The sequence below is a fragment of the Gekko japonicus genome, unplaced genomic scaffold (assembly GCF_001447785.1).
Source record: "Gekko japonicus isolate JY-2015 unplaced genomic scaffold, Gekko_japonicus_V1.1 scaffold156, whole genome shotgun sequence".
NCBI lineage: Eukaryota > Metazoa > Chordata > Lepidosauria > Squamata > Gekkonidae > Gekko > Gekko japonicus.
The window spans coordinates 662,955-686,074 of record NW_015166424.1 but is presented as its reverse complement, the minus strand read 5'-3'; positions in this window follow the sequence as shown (position 1 = coordinate 686,074).

Sequence of the window (23,120 nt, the reverse complement as noted above, 5' to 3'; positions counted from 1 at the left end):
TTGTTCAACATCTTTATAAATGATTTGGATGAAGGAATACAGGGAATGCTATATCATATTTGCAGATGATACTAAATTTGGAGGGGTAGTAAATACAGTAGAAGACAGAGTCAGGATACAGGATCATCTTGACAGACTGGAAAACTGGGCTAAAACAAATAACATAAATTTTAATAGGGATAAATATAAAGTTCTGCATTCATGTAGGAAAAATCAAATGCATAATTATAGGTTGGGGGAGACTTGTCTTGGCAGTAGTTTGTGCAAAAAAGATCTATGGGTCTTAGCAGACCATACACTGAACATGAGTCAGCAGTGTGATGTGGTATCCAAAAAGACAAATGCAATTTTGAGCTGTATCAACAGATGTGTAGAGTCCAGATTACTCTGCTCTGTTTAGATCTCACCTAGATTGGGGCACCACAATTTAAGAAGGATATAGACAAGCTGGACTGTATTCAGAGGAGGGCAAAGAAGATGGTGAGGGGTCTGAAGACAAAGTCCTATGAGGAAAGGTTGAAGGAGCTGTGTGTGTTTAGCCTGGAGAGGAGACAACTGAGAGGTGATATGATAACCATCTTCATGTACTTGAAGGGCTGTCATACTGAGGATGGCATGGAGTTGTTTTCTGTTGCTCCAGAAGGTTGGACCAGAACCAGTGGGTTGAACTGAAATCAAAAGAGTTTTTGGTTAAAAATTAGGAAGAACTTCCTGACAGAGCATTTCCTCAGGAGGTGGTGGGCTCTCCTTCTTTGGAGGTTTCAAAACAGAGGCTAGATGGCCATCTGACAGCAATGCTGATTATGTGAACTTAGGCAGATAATGAGAGGGAGGGCAGGAGGTTTGCATCAGTGCTTAGTTCTTGTGGGAAATGCTGAACACCACTTTTGGGTCAGGAAGCAATTTTTTTCCCAGGCCAGTTTGGCTAGGGATCCTGGCTTTTTTTTGGGGGGGGGCATATTCTGGGCATGGAGCAGGGGTCACTGGGGATGGGGGGGTATTTGTGAATTTCCTGCAATGTGCAGGGGATTGGACTAGGTCACCCTGGAGGTCCGTTCTGATTCTATGATTCTATCTAAGGATGCCAGCCTCCAGGTGGGACCTGGAGATCCCCCGAATTACAGCATATCACCAGACTATTGAGATCAGTTCCCCTGGATAAAATGAATGCTTTAGGGGGTGGGCTCCATAGCATTGTACCCCTATGAGGTCCCTGTCCTCCCCAGGCTCCATCCCCAAATCTCCAGGAGTTTTCCAACCTGGATCTGGTGTTTGTGGGGGACCTGGCAAACCTATATGGGTAATAAAGCTCTCCTCTATAGATTTGTCTAACCCTTTTCAAAAAACTATCTAACCAGTGACCATTATTCGTCTGATTATTCTATAATCATGTCCATATATAGTTTTCACATAAGAGGGGATAGAAGAAATTCAGGCACAAAGGGAACAATATACCCCCCCCAAGAAAGAAAAACCCAGTTAGCAATTATGTTAGCAAATATTCACACAGTAAAAGAGAATTGCCTGTAATCTCAGGATGCTACAAATGCATTAATATGATTGATGAATTCATTTGTACAGGAAGCAAGTCAAGAGCAAATTAGCTTTAATTTGACTAAATCAGGTTAATGGTTATGGCTAGATCCCTCATGCTTTTATAAAGTTGATAATAGGAAAAGCATATTATAAAAACTTGGCTGCTCCCTGAAAATGCATCCTAGTGCTTACACATGAATGATAAGAGAAGGAAAGAGAATTCAGGAAAAGTTGTATATATCATAAAACATTCAATAAAAGAATATTTTAATAACATTTTCATTAATAATTATTCTTCAAATTTCCCATCTTTATAAGAAGGATAAAGAGCATTTGATGGCTCTTTTCAGATGAAAACTTTATAAAACATCATGACAGTTGACGAGTAATATAATGTACATGTTCCTGGCTCCTCCAGTAAATTCATAAAACATATGTTAAATTACAATACCTTATGTGAAGGCATAGCTTACATTTTGATCTTTTTATATCAACCCACCATATCCACATTTCCTAGCAATCATGTGAGGTGTTCTTAGTAAAGGTAAAGGTTTCCCTTGCTTGAAAGCCAGTCGAATCCGACTCTAGGGTTGCGGTGCTCATCTCCGTTTCCAAGCCGAAGAGCCAGCGCTGTCCGAAGACGTTTCCGTGGTCATGTGGCCGGCATGACTAAATGCCGAGGTGCGCAGAATGCTGTTACCTTCCCACCGAAGCGGTACCTATTTATCTACTTGCAATTTCTTGCTTTTGAACTGCTAGGTTGGCAGGAGCTGGAACCAGAGACGGGAGCTCACTCCGTCATGCGACACACTTGGGTCTTGAACTGCTGAACTACAGACCTTCCAGCCTGCAGTTCACTTGAGGTGTTCTTAATTCAATTCAAATGGCTTGTGTATGTGTGACAGAGATCAACCAGTGTGTATATATATTATTTTCCTCGAAACAAATTGCCTTCCCTCAGCTGCTATAAGCAGCAGTAAGGAAGAAAGGAATCTTCCATTCAGACTCTGTTGTTATACAAAGCCATGAGTCTAGTTGAGGAGACTTATAGACTCCTCTGCTTAGGGCTGCCAGTTGCCCAACGTCACTCAGTAAAGCAGGGGGGAAAGGAATGGGAGAAATAGGTGTCACACTGATTGACACACCATGTTGCTTCTGGTACAAACCTGGAAGTGATATCATCATGCTACAATGCTCTAGAATTCTCCCCAATCCCTACCCACTAAAGCTCCCACCAAAGGCCAGACTCTGGTTGGCAGCCCTGTCTCTGCTGCCTCTTACTCTAGTGCTTTAAGCATATTTTTTTTTCTCCCATACAGGTTTCAGTACTAGAAGTCAGCCAACCTGGGAACAAAAACACTGAAATCAGATGAGGGCAACAAGGTAAGATGGCTGGCGGAGGGGATTTAGTTCCCCTTGCATTTGCTCTTTTTTTTAGTTTGCAAACAGACCCAAGCTATTTACTTAAAGATTCAGGGAAAGATTGAAAAAACGCACACGCCAGTTCATTTGTCTTGATGCCTGCTGTGAGAGAAATTAAAAAGACTGGCATTCTGGAGACCAAAGTCAACTGGGAAGAGTTGTTTAAATTAGTCGTCGGTTATCCTGCACTTCCTCCAAAGTGCTCAGGGCAGTGTATACGGTTCCCTCTGCATGTTATCCTCCCATCAACCTTGTGAGGTAGGTTAGGCTAAAATGGAGGTGTCAGACTCATTTGATAACGAGGGCCGGATCTGACATAATGTCACTTTGTCAGGCCAGGCCGTGTGTGCCATAAAACGTAATGCCAGGTATGGGAGATATAAACTCTATATAAAGGACAGCAGCTGGTAAGCTCTGGGTTGGTGTGTCCTCACTGCAAGGCCTCATGGGCCGGGAGGGGGGTCCAAAGGAAAACTCAGCAGACGCTCCCACACTGCTTGACTGCTGCGGATGAGGTTGTTCCACCATGCTGAAGCCCCAATCGGAGTGGCTACGCCTCCTCCCCTGAGCAGTCTCCTGTTCCCTCCCTTGCACTAGTTGCTCATGGGCCACGAAAGAGCCCTGGAGGGGCCAGTTCCGGCCCCCAGGCCTTATGTTTGACACCCCTCGGCTAAAACAGGTGTAGGGATTTGAACTCAGGCTTTCCAGTTATTGTGTAGTGGGTTGCCACGTAGACGAACGACAAACAACGACGTAGTGCATAGCACGCTTTATTGGTACACAACAAGGACAGGGGACAAATGGCCGGCAGGCCAACTATATACACAACCAGGGGACACACCCCTGGGTCCCATTGGCGGGGTTGAATCTCCTGCCACAGTCCCATTGTGTCGGACTGAAGCTCAGGAGTGTGCGCTGGCCTCTGGTGGCGGTCAGCGGACACAACACCAGTCCTACCCATCTAATTGCTAGGGCATACTGGCAGTCTTTATGCATTCCTGTGCTTGCTCTCGCTCTCGCTCTCCTCCCCCTTTCCCTCCACATACACACACACACACACCTACACCTATATTATCTGTTCTGAGATGTCTGTTGTAGAGTTAAATTATAAAAACCAGTACACCGGGAGTAATTTAATTTACAATAATATATATTTCAGTTTCACATATATTAAGCTTAAGTAGAGCATGCTAATACTGGAGATGAAGGTTTAGGTATCATTGAGGGGAATCAGCCAGTCATGCTTTTATCAGTACTATAATATAAGAAATGAATTTATGAAATTAGCCAAAGTAAGCCCATGGGGATATCTTTTAATTTTTGTTATCCTTCATTGCATCTGTTGGCCCAGTTATAGCCTGGTTTATGAAGGGACATTTGCATTGCAGCTTCCACATAAGGATAGCTTTGCAAACTGAAACAGAATATTTACATCATGAACTAGAAAATCAAACAGAGATTTAAAGGGTGGGGAGACGCAGCTGGCTACAGGAATATTTATCATTATATAGTAATATGGCATGACCAGGGGTCAAACTACATGTTTTCATCCATGCTAATTTAATGACTTTTATTCTTTTCTTGCTTTTTGGACTGCTTTTTCAAGGACGAGAATGGCACAGAGGGGCTGTTTAAACCTTCCCTCCCCTGTCCTTTTCTCCAAGAAAAGATGCAGCCCCCTTATCCAACTTATCCATGTGCTTTTTAACCTTCTCAAAGGACTCCATATGATTGGTGAGACAGCCTTCCCTTTTCAGAAGCCAGGCTAATTAAATCTCAGAAGGTTTGTTCCTTTATCAAGCACACAGAGGAACAAAGCCAGCTGAAGGAGAATCAGCATGATTTCTGCAAAGGGAAGTCCTGCCTCACCAACCTTTTGGAGGTCTTTGAACAGCTTAGTAAGTATATGAGGATGACATTATATAAACTTCTTAAACCCAGAGCTAGGAGGCAATTATCAGGCCTTGGCCTCTTTACCCTGTTTGTTTACTCTCCAGGACAACTGGCCTACCTGTGAAACAGGATGCTGGATTACATGGACCACTGGTCCCACCATGATTGGTATTCAGACTTGTGGCATTTAATTTATTCATAAACTAGCCTGATGCCCCTGCTTCACCACGGTATTTAATTCCAGTTATAATACTGATGATGTGAAATTTGAAATATGACATTTGTTGTAGGAATTCTAACAGAGAAGGTTGTAGTGTAAGAGAGACATACATACTTTCCCCCCCTCTCTACTGAAGGACCTCTCTGTAGACCACATTGGTGGTTCTGCCCTCAGTTGCTAGGATCACCGGGCTGCTTGGTGAGCTCACTCTGGAGCAGGCCACATAGAACTGTCCACTTAAGAAGCAGTCATCATTTAAGGAGCGGGATTCCTACCTTTGGACTGCTCCGACTCAGGCACAGGACCTCAGTCTTCATTGGATTCAGTTTCAGTCGGCTCAGTCTAAGCCAACCAGCCATGGCTTGTAACGCCTGGTCCAGATCTTCTGGTTTAGAGACAGACTGGCCGCCCAACAGCAGATAGAGGTCGGTGTCATCTGCATATTGGTGACATCCCAGCCCCTGCCTCTGGGCAATCTGGGCAAGGGGGCGCATATATATGTTGAACAGCATGGGGGAAAGCACTTCCCCTTGATGCACTCCACAGTTCAGTGGGTGCCTTTGGGATAGTTGTTCCCTTGGTCCCTGACCTCGGAGAAAGGAGACAAGCCATTGTAAGGCAGACCCCTGAACTCCCGCGTCGGCAAGGCGGTGGATCAGTAACTGATGGTCGACCGTGTCGAACGCCATCGACAGGTCCAACAGCAACAGCACTGCCAAGCCGTCCTGATACAGATGCCTTTGGAGGTTGTCCGTGAGGGTGACCAGCGCTGTCTCCGTCCCATGACCTGGGTGGAAACCGGACTGGAAGGGATCTAAGATTTATATACCCACTCTTTTCATTCATATGGAAACTGGCTTCTGGCTCCTGTGTTTATAGGGCTCTTTTTGTAGCAGGAACTCCTTTGCATATTAGGCAACACACCCCTAATGTAGCCGGTCGTCCAAGAGCTTACAGAGCTCTTCTTACAGGGGCTACTGTAAGCTCTTGGAGGATTGGCTACATTAGGGGTGTGTGGCCTAATACGCAAAGGAGTTCCTGGTACAAAAAGAGCCCTGGCAGGAGTTCATCTTATTTCCTTGCAAATATCAGTGACAATTTGGAAAAAGGAAGGAGACACCAGCAAAAAAGAAGTAGGATTTTAAAACAAGCAATTTTAAAAAATCACAATGAAAACATACGCTGTTGAACTGTAACACAGAAAAAAGGTTTGAAAACAGTACCTGTGGACCAGAGAACATCAAACGATCAGTAATGGAATGCAGAGCATAAATGAATGAATTAACTTGGGAATCATTCTGTGAATAGGAGGGGAATACAGAATAGAAGAGAGCGGTGGGGATTGCAGCATGGAAATGTTATTTCGATGGGTAACAGATGCCTTTGTTTATAAAAACTGTGACCATCTCTTAGAGTTGAAATAACCTGAAGAACTGGTTCCTGGACGTCAGTTTACTACAATGAAAGAGACATCTATCATATTCATGCTTTGCCAACTACTTACTTAACAACCCTAAGATCATTCATTCCCTGAAAGTCACACATTATATTTGGATTTGGATGTTGGTTGTAATATGATCCAGAGAAAAGAAATGTTCACTGCAACATCGAGTCTTTTTATGGCTAATTTCGACCCAATTACTGTGATCGGTGTTGACAGAATCTTGGCATCTATGAAGGCCACCGCTTGTGCCCTGGATCCCTGGCCATTCTGGCTGCTGGCCACATTAATGAGTCCTTGATGTCCATAATAAATCAGTCACCGATTCAGGGTGCCTTCCCTTGGCCATTTAAGAAGCAGTTATCTGTCTATTATTTTAAAAAAACAATTGCTACAGAAAAATAATGTTGCCAATTATCACCCAATCTCTAATCAGTCTTTTTTTGGGCAAGATGATTGAAGAAAGTGGTTGCAGAACAACTTCAGGTCTTCCTGGATGACTCATCTGCTCTGGATTGTTTCTCAGTCTGTTTTCAGGCCAGGCTATGGAATGGAGTTGGCACTGATGGTTTTAGTTGATAGTCTCCATCTGAATGTAGACAAAGGCCATACATCTTTGTTGCTCTGATTGGATTTATTAGCAGTTTTTGATACAGAGGACCATGCCATCTTGTTGAATATTTGGAGGCAGAACTAGGTATAAGGGGATGTGCTTTGGATTGGTTTAAATAGTTCCTTACGGATTGGACTCGGAGGGCTGCTCTTGGAGACAAGATGTCATCAGTGTAGGATTTGTCCTGTGGGGTTCTACAACCCCTATCCTCTTCTATGCTGTTACGCTCACCACGGAAAACACAGACGCAGGTTCATTGTGACTTCCTATTTAAATGAGAAATAAGAAGCTGGAAACAGAAACCAGTCCTGAGTAGACACACATAGAACTATGCTGTAATGTGGTGGGAAGGGTGAAGAAAAATAAGAAAGCAAGCAAGGTTCCAGAAAGTCAGCACTAACATCCAGTAATCTCTATATAATAATCCTTTTAGCGTATTGACTGTTTCCAGCTCTCCCATTGGCTGTGCAATGCACTCCATCAGCCATTGGCCCATCAGCCAACACTCAAGAGCAGTGTTCCCTCTAAGCTGAGTTAGTGTGAGCTAGCTCACCATTTTTTAGCCTCCAGATCACAGATTTTTGTCTTAGCTCAGGAAGAATGGCTACAGAGCAAATTAATTTATCGCTCACTCACAACTTTAATGTCAGTAGCTCACAAAGTAGAATTTTTGCTCACAAGACTCCACAGCTTAGAGGGAGCATTGCTCAAGAGTACTCGTGTGCCATTGGCTGGGTGCCTTTATGGGCCTTTATGGGGAACTTATTGGGGCCAGTCCTGATTAGGGTTGCCAGCTCCAGGTTGGGAAATTCCTGGATATTCTGTGTCTAGGGAAGCCAGTCTAAGGAAACCAGGGTTTGGGGAGGGGAGAGGCCTCAGCTGAACAGAATGCCATAGAGCCCACCCTTCAAAGCAGTTATTTTTTTCTGGGAGGGGGAGATCTGTTGTATGGAGTTCAGTTGTGATACCCGGCAATCTTCAGACTCCACCTGGAGGTTGGCTACCCTAGGCATAGAAGTTAGCACTTCAGAGCAGGGTCTGCCAGACCCAGGTTCTTGCTTTGGAAGCTGTGATTTCGGACCAGTCACAGACTTTCAGCGTAACCTCCTCCCCCACCCACTGCCAGCTTGGCCACTTCCCTGTCAGAATAAAATATGAAAACAGCTCTCTCCTGCTTATCTCCGCTATGGGTGGCTAGCTACTGAGCTGGGCCAGTGGCTGTCAGACCATTCTCTTCAACCCCATGCTGTGTGGCTGACTTTCCCCTAGAGTTGCCAATCTCCAGGTGCGACCTCTCCAGCTGTTACAATTGATCTCCCTATGACAGAGATCAGTTCCCCTGGAGAAAATGGCTGCTTTGGAGGCTGCTTTTGGACCCTATGGCATTATACCCTTCTGAGTCCTTCCCCTCCCCAAATGCTGCCCTCCACAGGATTCGCCCGCCCAAATCTCCAGGTATTTCCCTACGTAGAGCTGGCAACCCTATTTTCCCCTCAGTGCCTGTTGCTAGGCAACCAAGCTTGGTTCTGTCAGTAAAACAGGGTTGTTGTGCAAGTCAAAAGGGGAAGAGGAGAATGATGTAAGCTGCTTTGGTCCCCATTGCAGAGAAAAACTGTACTTTTCCTCCTGAGGAACCATTGTTGCCAATTTCCAGGTGAGACATAAATATATATCACTGTGTACAATAAATATATGTTTATGGTAAAACAATTTTATGCTTTATTCTTTTTCTTTTTATATTTTTCAATACTGTTGTCTAAATATTGGTATCAAATATTATCAAAAAATCTATTTCACCCAGACAATACATAGAGAAAAATATGTTTCACCCAAACAATACATCGAGTGCAGGTTTACATTCAGACAGCACCTTGTCAGTAACACTATCACTAGTCCCACGGGACTCTAGTAATTTACCCATTTCGAATAAATCTTTTTCAAGGACCATGATGTTTATATAAAGAACATAAGGTGCAATAATTTTTTTTTGTGAGCACAAAAGCTCTTAAGATAGCAGCATTTTCTAGGGTCCCATCAGAACCCTTGCAGCAAACATAATAACCTTTCTAAGACAGCATATCTTTCAAATTCTATCAGGTAGCCAGCAAGCAAGTTCTCACATCTGTTTGTTAACTCTTTTATTTCTATGCTAAATTGTTCCTATTCACAGGTCTTATCAGCTGCTTTAATCCAATCTTAGCTATACTTATTGATCAGTTACTTATACATCTTGACTCTAACAAGCCCTTCATGGCAACTAACACCCCCCACACACTTATATCTAAAGCTTGAGGAAGTTTGTTTCAAAGTATCTGAAGAAATGTGCATGCAAACAAAAGCTTATACCTAGAATTAAAATTTGCTGGTCTTAAAGGTGCCACTGGACTCAAAATTTGTTCTGTTGCTTCAAACCAACACAGCTACCCACCTGAATCTAAATCCAGTTTATGTCATCTTTCCATCACTTCCATTCCCACCAATTACACAGCATAGAAACTAAATACATCCAATAATCTGCAGAAGCTTGCTAGCATAGCTAGTAGTGCTCTACGCATATTGAAGAATGTTTTTTCACATTCTTGGGGTTTTATCTACTGATAAGCTATGCTCAGCTGCCTGAAACCACTTCCGCAGTTTGGTATTATTCTGCCAACTCCCAGGGTACAAAAGTTCAAGTTTTTAAGCAAGCAGTACTACCAAATGGTGTTAGTCATGCTAAAAGACATTTTTTCCTTCAGGGGTACGCCAAACAAAACAAAAAATTCTTCACCTGCTGGCAGAAGACAACAATAGAGGGAGACAGATGAATCTCGCTGGGGAGAGAATTCTGGACAGTTAGGCGGACAATTGGGTTCATATGAGAGAAGAAGGCCCTTCAGGTATGCTGCCCCTAAGCCATATATGGCTTTAAAGGTCAATAGTAGCACCTTGAACTGGACCCAGAAGCAAATTGGGAATCAGTGCAGATGGAACAAGGGTGTAATGATAGTGTCCATACAACCCACGCCAATCAACATTCTGGCTGCAGCATTCTGTACTAACTGTAGCTTCTGGACAGTCTTCAAGGGCAGCCCCACATACAACATAATGCAGTAACCTAATCTAATGTTAGCAGGGCATGCAATCTTATATGAGGGAGAAACCCTGGGCTATGTGTACTATAGTTGTAGGGGTCTCATTACACAATACATGCAGTTTCTGCCACTTTGTTTATGGCCCTATAAGACAGGTGGGGAGAACAGAAGACTCACACCATCCTCGAGTAAAGAATCTGACAAGTGTAAAGGAAGGGGGGGTCTATTCTCCCTATTGTTTCTTCTGATTGATAAGGAAATTTCTTGCCAAACTGGAGCCAAAAGAGTTACAGATCAAAAGAGTAGTATTTTTGTTTTACATTTTTAGCATCAAATGTAGATATAGAGATTACATACAGATATTTTAAATGTTTTAAATGCAGATTCCAGGGCTGGTGCCCATCCCCAACATCCCACCCCCCAATGCTGCACAGCTTCCTCAACAAATGAGGGGCACTAAAGTGGCCAGGGAAGGTTGGCTGCCTTACCTGGGAGCAGCAACAAGTCCAGCAACATTTCTGGTGAAGGAAGGGGGAGTCAGGGTGGCTGGCACAGACCTATCCAGCATGTCCCTGAGCAGGCAAGGAGTTGAGGCACAGGTATCTCTCTTGGATACTGGGTTCTACTTCTATTTTCAAGTGATGGTCAGATTCAGTTAGAAAATATTGCCCCTTGTTATTTCTGCAATTCACTTGATTCTTTCTGGAATATGCTTTACCAAGTAGAAAAAGGAGAGCATACTTCTGGCTCACAACAGTCTTTGTCCCCACCTGTTCAATAATAATGTTGAATTTACAGAGATACTGAATGTGCAAACTGTAGGTCCTAATTAGTGGTGTATATAATTAAAGTGTCCAGGTGACCAAAGGGACAAAGTCTTGTAGGTGTTCAGTTTCATACTCATCCCAGTATTTTGTAAACACAGGTTAAACACTCAACAAACTAAATTCCAATTAATTCTTTGGTCCCTAGTTTTCACATCATGATTTTAGAGACTGTGATCAAGAGTTAGACAGTTCTGATCCCAAGATGAACATAACCCTTGGAGGAGCATGTTGCTCTCAAAAACTTGATCAGATCTTCTTCCTCATAGACTTGTTTCACTAACGTTCTTCTGACAGGAACTCTGGTGTGTTTATTAATACATTTCTTTGCCTGTCAAAAGAATCTTTGATCCTTTTCTTTTAAACAAGAAACCAGGACTATAGAGATTTAAATTCATTTTGAAATGTATTATGAGCAGCCATTGAATACCATTTGTATCTTCCAACAAGGTTAAGAAGAATATTGCTGACAGCCTTCTTCTTAGAAGTATATTTATTTATTTAGGAGTATATTTAGCTATTTAGAACATTTCTATGCCACCCCTTCAGAGATATAAGTCTGACACAGACAGGCCCACACAACTTGAAACCCGCCACCGGGACAATGCAGCTCCTATCAGCCAGATACCAGGGCTCTACTAAATGCTTAACAAACCTCTTCAGTTTGTTCGGTAGGCAACAATATGAGGATTATTGAGTTTCCTGCAGGCTGCTGTACATAGCTGCATTTTGCCAAATAGGTCAGAAGTTCAACAAACCCATCATTCACCACAGAAATAAGAATATTTATGGCAAACTGATATGAGCACATTACTGTGCACAAATCATGTTCTTCTTGTCATTGTCATTTTTTTTAGCCATCTCTTTGTTGGATTTTCATCCTGCTGTTTGAACAGAGAAGCTCCCAGTAGCTGGAAAAGCTGACAGTCCATTTTAAAACAGGAGTGTGTAAAGTGTTGTCATGTTGCACCCAATTTATGGTGACCCTGGCAAGGGGTTTTCAAAGCAAATGAGAAGCAGAGGTCTCCCTTCCAAGTACTGACCCTGCTTAACTTCCAAGACCTAGCGATTCTGTGCTGCCTTCCCTCCATTTTAAAATGTAACACCTTTCGATTTAGATCCACGTAGGTAGCTGAGTTGGTCTGAAGCAGTAGAACATTCAAAACGGTTCAACGCATCATCAGTGACCTACAACTTTTACTGGATAATGACTGGTCTCTTTCACAAGTACTGGAGGGGGGAAAACCCTGCATAGACAGCCTAGGGTTGCCAAGTCGACTTACCTGCAAAGTGGGGGGATTCCTGGCTCCATCGGGAGTCTCCCCGTGCACGCGCTTTGCACGCATGCACACGATGACGTCACCAGAAGTGACGTCATCACGTTGCCCACGTTGGGGGCGGGGCATCATGACTCGAGGGAACACCATAGAGTTTTCCCTCGATTCACAGAGTGTCCCCCCCACAACGTGTCCAGCATGATGATGTCACCTCCGGGTGACATCATCACGCTGGGGACGCCCTCCGGCAGGGGGTGGAGTTCCCCCCGGCGTCCGATCCACCGGCGGTGGGTAACAGGCCTCCCAGACGGGAATTTACCCTGCCCCCAGCGGGGGCTTGGCAAGCCTAAGACAGCCCCCCAGTCTCGAACAACTCCTCACCCACAATAATGCAACACCTAATTTGAACATGGACAGAGGTTGCAATAAACCCAGATGCCAACTTTGCTGCCACATACACCCAGACAACACAATCACTGGACCTAACAACATCATCTTCACCATCTCAGGCTAATTCGCATGCTCATCTTCTAACATTGTAAAAAGTAAAGGTAAAGGTTCCCTTGCTCAAAAGCCAGTCGAGTCCGACTCTAGGGTTGCGGTGCTCATCTCCGTTTCGAAGCCGAAGAGCCAGCGCTGTCCGAAGACGTTTCCGTGGTCATGTGGCCGGCATGACTAAACACCAAGGCGCACGGGACGCTGTTACCTTCCCATCGAAGTGGTACCTATTTATCTACTTGCAATGTCAACCACTTGAGCCACCACAGCGCATTGTATATGCCATTATATTATATATATATATAATATTATAATTTATATATATAAATATAAATGACATATATAATGTGCCATTAAATGCTAACAGTGCTTTTCAGTTCTTTACATAGAGCAAACCGGTCAAACCCTATGCCATAGGATTGACACAAATCTGACATCAAGAATCATAAGACTGAGAAATCTGTAGAACACTTCAGCCTTCTAGGACCTTCAATGGGTGACCTCAAAGTAGCTGTTTTTTCGTGAGGGGTTGGCGTGACATAACACTGCACTACAAATCACCTCCCTCCCCCCAAAAAAGAAAAAGATGCTATTAGTTGCCTCTATGCTTGAGAGGAGACAGGTGGAGCTTAACAACAAGGTCTCAGGTAATTACTGTTAGCTTTCCACAGTTAAAAATGACACATTTACACATCTGTCTCCAATCCTGACATATTTATTTGCTTCACTGTTCCCCCCTCTATTAAATCCAAACAATAGGGAGCTTAAAGCATTCGCTTGTTATTCCCATTTGCATCTGTTAAAACATCTTCATTGTGCTGTATGCTAATTTGCTGTTTAGCCTCTGCCTTATATGCATGGACTGATAAATTCCATTTCATTGTATTTGAGGAAGTGTGCATGCAAGATGGCGCTCTTCCACCGGGCTTTTAGCTGAGGCAGTGGATGTCCATACTTTACTGGGCCTCCCTTCCAGTGCTCCAGTGAGTCAGATCTAAACAGCTACTTGGAACCCCAAATACCTCATCTGCTGAGGCTCTAGTTAGAGACTCTGTATATTTTATTTGATGCATTTTAATTGGTTTAAAATGTTTTGTATACTGTGGTCCCTGCCACACGGGGTGGGGGGGAGGACGGGCAAAGTGCGGCTTTTTAAAGCCACACCAAAAGAGACACGCGGCGGCGGGATCACATAGATCCCCTGAGCCGCTGCGCACTTCCTCCCCGGCATGATCAGATGCCAGGGGAAAGCCACAGAAAGAAGAGCGTGGCAGCCGAACTGCGCCTGTGTGCGCAAGCGCAGTTCGGCGGGGAGCCGGGATTGATACGCACAACGGGTGCAGCAGCAATCCCATGGCCGCGCTTGCTGCGGTGCTGCAGATAAGTCCTCCTCTGTAGGAGGTTCTTTTTTGCAGCGGGTTTTCCTGGGTTAGGGACAGATCGGGGACGGGTGCGCACCACTTCCCAGATGTTGCGGTGAGATCGTGCTTGTTTGCTGCGCCCCTGATCCGTCCCTCTCCTGGCCCAAACCCTTCCATGTGACCGGGGCCTAGGTAAGATGGAACCTGCCCTAAACCTGCTATGCAGGGAAGGCAGGATACAAATCTACTAAAATAAAATTAAAAAATACCTTGAATAAAACTTTGTTGGTCTTTAAGGTGCCACTGGAGTCAAACTTTGTTCTATCTTTAAATTTAAAAATCAAAACCACTAAATCAGTGAAGAGATGGGGAAAAGAAAAGAAAAAAAAACCCCAAGAAGAGTTCAAAACCTTAATTTTAAAATAGTGACTTTTAAAAATAAACAAAATAGAAACTAAAAAAAGCCCCTCTTCTTAACAAACCAAGAACATGGCAGAATGGGGGAGGAGAAAACAGACAGGGCTCGTCTGAGCTGAACCAGAAGCAGGCACCTCCAGCTCTCTGTTGCAGAGCGGGTGATCTTATATGGGTGCTGCGGGAGGGGGAAAGGGCCAGCCAGGTGAGCCAAGAGCAAGCAGGCAGATGATGATGGTGGTTATGGTTAGAGAGCTGGATGCTGGGAGTAAGAGAGAAGTTTTGTTCCTCATGCACATAGACACTAAGTTAATTTCACATACTGCAACCAGTGAAGTATGGTTCAAGACTTTGGTCTTGATAGCATGTTGCAAGGTAAATATGTTTTTCTACAATATCCAGGGCTATTTTGGGGCAGGAACGCACAGGAACGGAGTTCCGGCTGGCTTCCAAGTTGGCTACACCCAGCGGGAACTCATTAGCATAATAGGCCACACCCAACAGCAGAAACTCATTAGGATTGGCTACATTAGGGGTGTGTGGCCTAACATGCAAAGGAGTTCCTGCTACAAAAAAAGCCCTGGGTTTTGGCAACAAACAAGGTAAACAGAATAAGAAGCAAAAGGTGGGTGTGGCTGGATTAGCATACTTCTGGTAACATGGGGGTGTGGCCTAATATGCCAATGAGCTGTGCTGTCAGGGGTGTGGCCTAATATGCTAATAAGTTTCTGCTGTTGGGTGTGGCCTATTATGCTAATGAGTTCCTGCTGGGCTTTTTCCACCAAAAAAAGCTCTGACAATATATAAAATCAAAGAACAAAATCCCCTTGTCTTGTCAATCAGTGTAGGACAGGCTATTCCATACAGCAGAGCCCTTAGCAATATCTAATACAGGAAGCAGCACGCACAAGCAGTGATTTGGTGTGAGAAGAGGGGTGTCTTATGCAATCCCACAGGGCCTGTAAGGCAGAGATGTTTCACCAGGCTTTTGGTTGAGGGCAGCCATGGTCTCCTTATTGGCTGACACCCTTCCTCCCCCCCCCCTTTTTGTTCTGAACTCCCTTTCCCCCTGCCCAGAAAATTGGCTGGTAGTCCAGAATGGGGATTAAAAAGAAACATTATAGGATGTCATCTTCAATCTTTTATTCTGAATTTAAAATTTTATTAAGTTGTATATTGAATTTGAATGTTTTGTATATTTTATAGCATTAGTCCCCTTTGTACATTTGCCCAGAGCAAACTGGGATATGGTGATTAACAGGGCTCTTTTTGTAGAAAAAGCCCAGCAGGAACTCATTAGCATAATAGGCCACACCCAACAGCAGGAACTCATTAGCATATTGGGCCACACCCCTGACAGCACAGCTCATTAGCACATCAGGCCGCACCCCCATGTTACCAGAAGTGTGGTTATCCAGCCACACCCACCTTTTGCTTGTTATTCTGTTTACCTTGTTTGTTGTCAAAACCCAGGGCCTTTTTTTTGTAGCAGGAACTCCTTTGCATGTTAGGCCACACACCCCTAATGTAGCCAATCCTAATGAGTTCCTGCTGTTGGGTGTGGCCTATTATGCTAATGAGTTCCTGCCGGGCGTGGCCAACTTGGGAGCCAACCGGAATTCCGTTCCTGTGCGTTCCTGCCCAAAAATAGCCCTGGTTAATAAATCAAACAATAAGAACAACAACAGATATTCAACTGGCACTGGCCCTGGCTGGAATTCCCTTGGGAACACTAAGAAGGGAGTGGCCTTGCAGCTGGAAGGCTCTCTGGAGTACATAGCTACATAGGCCTTTTGTCCCAAGCATCTAGAACTCAATCACACCATGGCTATGAAAAATCAATAGCTGAGGCTCCTGGCTCTGCTAAAATTCTTCCACTCCCCAAAGTGATTCAATCAAGCTCCTAGGCAGAATTTCCAGCCCTGCCCCAGCAGCATGAGTACATTTTTCTGACATCCCAACTTCATTGTAGAACCCAATCACGATTTCCATCATCCAAGATCCTCTCCTGGGACACAGCAGGGTTGTTGCTTTTTCAAACTCTCCAGTAAGATCCATAGTTTCCTCTCTAATTGCATCCCAGTGAATCCGTTGCCTCCCTGTACCTGAAGAAGTGTGTGTACGCACAAAAGCTTATACCTGGAATAAAACTTTGTTGGTCTTAAAGGTGCCGCTGGACTCAGACTTTGTCCTGCTGCTTCAGACCGACATGGCAGCCCACCTGAGCCCACGGCCTCCCTGTTCATATAATCTATGGTGTATAAAAATCACACTCCGGACTTCCTGTTTTTGTAGCTAGTTTCTGGACCCAAGCCTACTCTCCCGGCCTCACAGGTGGCTTCCTTTCTGAACTTATACCTGCATCCCCTCCCCAATTGTACCTTTCTTTCCTACTTCCCAGCTTGGTACTGGCTTCAGTTCTAAGCCTGCTGCCCTGAGTCGGTCAGTTTAATCCCTGGAGCCACATCTCTCAACTTCCCCTGGACTGGACTCTCCAGGGTCTTCCCTCTCCGGGAGCAGGCTGAGATACCCTGATGAGCCTACTGCTAGCCACCTTTCTCTCTCTCTTCTTCCGATGAGCAATAGCCATTGTTGCCTGCAATGGTTTCATTGTTTGACCCTGCTCTTCTTGCTAGTTTCATTCTCCACTGTGTATTCCCCCCCCTCTTATTTAAGAGCTATTTTTTTCAGACTGCTATTTCAAATCGAGACTCCAATATACGCTAGACAGAAAATCCCAATTAATGCATTAATACAAGTTGGGAGAAGAAGAAGAAGAAACTGTTTAATAACCTGCTCAATAATATTACCAGGTATTGATGCCAAGTTGAAGAAGAAGAAGAGGAGGAGGAGGAGGAGGAGGAGGAGGAGATTGGATTTATACCCCGCCCTTCACTACCCAAAGGAGTCTCAGAGCGGCTTACAAACTCCTTCCCCTTCCCCTCCCCACAACAGACACCCTGTGAGGTGGGTGGGGCTGAGAGAACTCCGACAGAAACTGCTCTTTTTTTCAAGAACAGCTCTTATCAGAACTACGGCTTGTCCAAGGTCATCTAGCCAGGTGCAAGTGGAGGAGTGGGGAATCAAACCCGGTTCTCCCAGATTAGAGTCCGCGCACTTAACCACTACATCAAACTCTAAATGATGCTTCCTATATCACCGCCCCCTTCATGGACCCCTTTTGGGTACACATTTTCAGGCTATAAAACTGTCTCTTTAGGAAATTTTATTTGTTAAAATGTACCTGTCAAATGTCATGTCATGGTCCCATCTTGCTTGATGTTGATTTCTAGAACGAGCTAGTCCCATGACTGGCACGCTCCCTGCCTAGGGACTTCTTAGCTTTTAAATATTGGAAGGCAGCGCTGAAAAGGAGGCAGCATAGCAACTGCCACCTCCCTCTAGGCACTTATTTGAGGGTGCTGCATATCTTTGGTTCAGGTCATGAGAATTCTGCTGATATGCGAAATTTAACAGGATTGATGACCAAGGGCAAGTATAAAATGCACTCTTATCATATCATACACGGCAGAATGAGCCTCAGGGAAGCTTGTTGCGAATGAAAGGAAATAAAAAAAGATTAGGCTTGCTTAAGATAAGGCAGCACAGAAAGTAAAATAGTCAAAGGAATAGTTCTGAAGCTGCCACTTTAACTTTTGGTCACCAGTAATCCAAAGGCGGTGTGTTCTGCTACTGGCAGCTGGTTTTGCAAGGTAACAAGGCTTCCCATTCCATGCTGAACTCGGGAACTTAAAGGGTAGGGGGAAGGGGTCAGGAATGAAGTGCTGCTGAGGGCACAGAAGGCATTTGGCATTTCTGCGGGCTCAGTTTACTCCTGCTTTTCTTGGCAGTCGATCCACAACTATTAGAATTGGCTTGGGTACAGTTATTCCACATGTCTGCCTTTTCCCTGAATTATTTATTCTGTGGAGTTGGTTTATTTCTTCCATCTTTGGTCAAATAATCAGGAATATCCAGCAATGGTGCTCTTGTCATTGATGGTGTAATCGGTGGTGTCACAGCACCAACTCCCCCCTTTAAAAAAAATTGTCCCCATGCACCCTAGCCATAAAAAGGTAAAGGTTCCCTTGCTCGAAAGCCAGTCGAGTCCGACTCTAGGGTTGCGGTGCTCATCTCCGTTTCAAAGCTGAAGAGCCAGCGCTGTCTGAAAACATTTCCGTGGTCATGTGGCCAGCATGACTAAACACCAAGGTGCACGGAATGCTGTTACCTTCCCACTGAAGTGGTACCTATTTATCTACTTGCAATTTCTTGCTTTTGAACTGCTAGGTTGGCAGGAGTTGGGGCCAGAGACGGGAGCTCACTCCATCATGCAGCACACTCGAGTCTCAAACTGCTGGACTACCGACCTTCCACAGCCTGCAGTTCAGCATCTTAACCAGTTGAGCCACCCTAGCCATAGTAAAGGTAAAGGTTCCCTTGCTTGAAAGCCAGTCGAGTCCGACTCTAGGGTTGCGGTGCTCATCTCCCTTTCAAAGCCGAAGAGCCAGCGCTGTCCGAAGACATTTCCGTGGTCATGTGGCCGGCATTTCTAAACACCAAGGTGCATGGAACGCTAACCCTAGCCATACATAAGACTAAAAGACCAGTCTGCCTTTTGTAAGACTGTCATCACTGGTGTCAATGGAGATCTCCTGTACTCTTAAAAAAAATTTGGAGCATGCGCTCTAGCAAAACTGCAACACAACACTAAAAGAACTCCCCACCCCCAACATGATTGGTCTGATTCCTCTCTACCTCATGGATTTTGAGTGTACCCTGATTGGGTAGGATGATTTTTTAAAAAAGAGTAACTATCGGGGGGGGGGGGGGTTCTTGGATTTGTACTTTTTTCTGGTAGCCATTTTGAGACCAGAGAATTTCCATTTGAATTCCAGTTTCAGGACTGGTTTGCAAAAGTGCAATTGAACCAGAAGAATTTCTGATGGTGACACTGCAGGTTATGGTTCTGGGCCCCAAAAGCTGCCTTGTTCTCTTTTTAGAGATGGATGGGTGTGAATAAAAAATCCTTATCCCTAGCAACTGAGGGGGCAAGGACAAGATGGAGAACACCACCCAGCAATATGGCTTGGTACTTCCGTTGGGTACAGATGTGTGGGTATGCCCTAGCTAGTGTGCCTGTGCCCATCATTATTAGATGAACCTAAGGACTACTATTCCCAGAGTTGGACTATAAGGAAGGCCGAGCGCCGAAGAATAGATTCTTTTGAACTATGGTGCTGGAGAAGACTCTTGGACTGCAAGAAGATCAAATCAGTCAATCCTAAAAGAAATCAACCCTGACTGTTCCCTGGAAGGCCAGATAATGAAACTGAAGCTCAAATACTTTGGCCACCAAATGAGAAGGGAGCACTCACTGGAGAAGACCCTGATGCTGGGAAAGATTGAAGGTCAAAGAAGACGGGGACGGCAAAGGATGAGATGGTTAGACAGTGTCATCGATGCAACGAACATGAAGTTGATCCAACTTCAGAGGACGGCGGAAGACAGGAAGGCCTGGCGTGATCTGGTCCAGAGCAGTTTCTGTCAGAGCTCTCTCAGCCCCACCTACCTCACAGGGTGTCTGTTGTGGGGAGGGGAAGGGAAAGGAGTTTGTAAGCCGCTCTGAGACTCCTTTGGGTAGTGAAGGGCGGGGTATAAATCCAATCTCCTCCTCCTCCTCCTTCTTCTGCTGCTGCTGACAGAAAACCCTTGCAGGGCTCTCATTGCTTCCCCCCATTTAGAACCAGGAAGCAAAAGGAAGCTCTGAAAAGGCAGCTTGCCCTTTAAAGCCAGCAGCTGGTGGATCCACCCACTGGCTGCTCGAAATACAGGACTTAAAACTTAACTTAAAATTCTCCCCCCCCCCCCCCCCGTTTAGAAGTCTTGCAAGATGGAGCTGTTCCACCAGGCTACTTGAGCTGGGGACAGCAAGGAGCCTGACTCACCCATGCAAGGAAGGCTGGGAGAGGGGGGTGGCCAGGACCAGGTGGATCACTCTGACACAGCCAAGAACAAGGCTGGTAGCCAGGGAGTGGCAGGGAGGAGCATGGTCAGAAAGTAAGGTCAAGCCCAGTCTTGGGGAAGACCAGGAGGCTAAGGGGCAGCCCTGAGCAGCTAGGGGAAGGAGCAAGGCGTAGAGAGAGGCATCAGGTGGAAGAGCCGGAAAGGCCTCTTATAGTCTCCCAGGTGGAGCAGGTAGAAGGGGATTTGGTATAGGCTAGGGTTGCCAAATTGACTCACCCCTGGGAGCGGGGGAGCCTTGCCGGCGTCTGGGAGTTCGAGATGACGCATGCACGCTTCTCGCGTACGCGCGCCAGCAGCACATCACCAGAAGTGATGTGCAACGTTGCTGAAAACCATATGGTTTCCCCCCCGACGAGATCAGCCATGCCCCCAACGTCAGCAACGTGGCTGCGTCACCTCTGGTGACGCAGCTTCAGGGGCGGGGTTCCCCCCGGGCCCCGATTCCGCCGGGGCGGAAATCGGGGCCTCCGAAGCGGGGGATTCTTGGCCCCCCGGGCCCATTTGGCAACCCTAGTATAGGCTGGGGGGGCGCCTGGAATTCCATAAAAGGGAAGGCACCACACCCATCTTAGGAGGAAGCAACAGACTGAGTTCAGTGAGGGGAGGGATGTAACATTGGCCTCTGCCAGTGGTAAGCCTCTAGAGTGCCCAAGTCTAGTCTTCTATTCTTGATCAACAAGCTCATGCCTTTTCCCAAGCCCTCAGTCCCAGCCAATGCTCCCTCTAAGCTGTGGAGTCTTGTGAGCAAAAATTCTACTTTGTGAGCTACTGGCATTAAAGTTGTGAGTGAGCGATTTGGCTGCTGCATACATCAGTTTGCTCTGGAGCCCTCCTTCCTGAGCTAAGACAAAAATGTGTGAGCCGGAGGCTAAAAAACTATGAGCTAGCTCACACTAACTCAGCTTAGAGGGAACACTGGCTCCCAGCAACAGATTTCAGGTACTTCTGTGCCAGAGTGAATATGCTCCAGATCTTCATGCATGGACATAGGTCCTCTCTTCCTGCCTTTCCCCTGAAATCCCATCTTTCAGTCACTGATTGGCTGTAGTGGCCAGGGATAGCAGCTGCACCTGTAAATACACAGCTAAAATGTTCTATCATTAATGCCAGTACTGTTTATCTCACTGAAAAATATTACATAGAAGAATTCTGTATAAATTTGTTTATTTATTTGATTTATACCTCGCCCTCCCCACCAGAGCAGGCTCAGCTCTGTATTTCATTTGAGTACTTTATCACCAATAAGCTCTGATATAGGATAATGAGTTCAATATTACTATGTGGCTTCAGCGATGGGACCCTACACTATTCATGTTTGTATTGATGGGATTCAGGGTGGGGGGATGTAAACCTAAAGAAGCAAATCTACTTTCCTTTTCATATAATTAAGCACAGTGGTGGAGCTCATTTATTCCTCCAGTGTTCTGGGATTTGCTTCATCTGAAAGGAAGAAAGAGGTTTTTGTTCGTGGCTGAGCTGAGAAAGGAGGTGCCCAAAGCTGTCAGACAGAAAGCTCATCATCTAAGCAGGTGCTTGCTAAATCACTGCTCATACTAATTCTGCATATTCATGGAGTGCCAAATCTCACCGTGCCTTAGCACTGTCTGTTAGAACTCGGAGACCAAAGCACAGCGGCCGTGAGGGCTTCTTAATCTATCTTCTCTGCAGTTTGCCAAAAGAAACTGTTCTCAGGAATAAAACGATTGCTCTTTTTACAGATCTCAGAGAATAAGATGATTCCTCCTCTTTCTTCTTTTTACAAATTACATGCATTTCAATTCCCACCCCCTCAGAATGGCAGGGAGAATTTTGGAAGGAAGCTTCAGTAAAGGTCTTTTAATAATTACAGGTATGTTGAACCCCCAGAGTATATGGATTCTGCTTCTATGAGGGATGGCAACATTTGTTGTCTCATTTCAAGAAGTGTTGCTGATGCAAAGCAACTACCTAAAGAGACCTCTAATGTATTTAAAATTGGGATGAACAGTCCCCTAGCTAAAAATACACGTTGCCTTGGACAGCACCTTGAGGCATCTAGTGATGAAGGGAGTTCGCCTTACTGTCCATAGTGAAATAATAATGGTTGGTGATAAGAGCTGTTAGAAGCCTTCCTGAATGTTTGGATACCTTAGTGGTGAATTAGACTGTGAAAGGACCACTGGAAATTGAAGTTTGATAAAGATTGTTCTCGAAACGAATGGCAAAACTCGAGAAGTTCGTCCCGTTCTGTACATCTTGTCGACACTCTGGTGTCTGGATGATGTCCACCTGTTGAAATACAAGAATTATAAACAACATGGAAGTTGGATTTCAGCATTAATTTCTTTGTGTGAACTTATGCAGCATTTCACTTTGTATTGATGTCATATGTATTGCTGTGCCCTTAGTTTCTGTTCTTATCTGTTGATTTCACTATGTCAGAGGCCTTTACACTAAAGGTTATTCCTGACGCAGTCTGTACACGTGTTCTTTAGTACTGGAACCACTAATAAACAGTTATCTTCTTATGAAGCCCTGTGT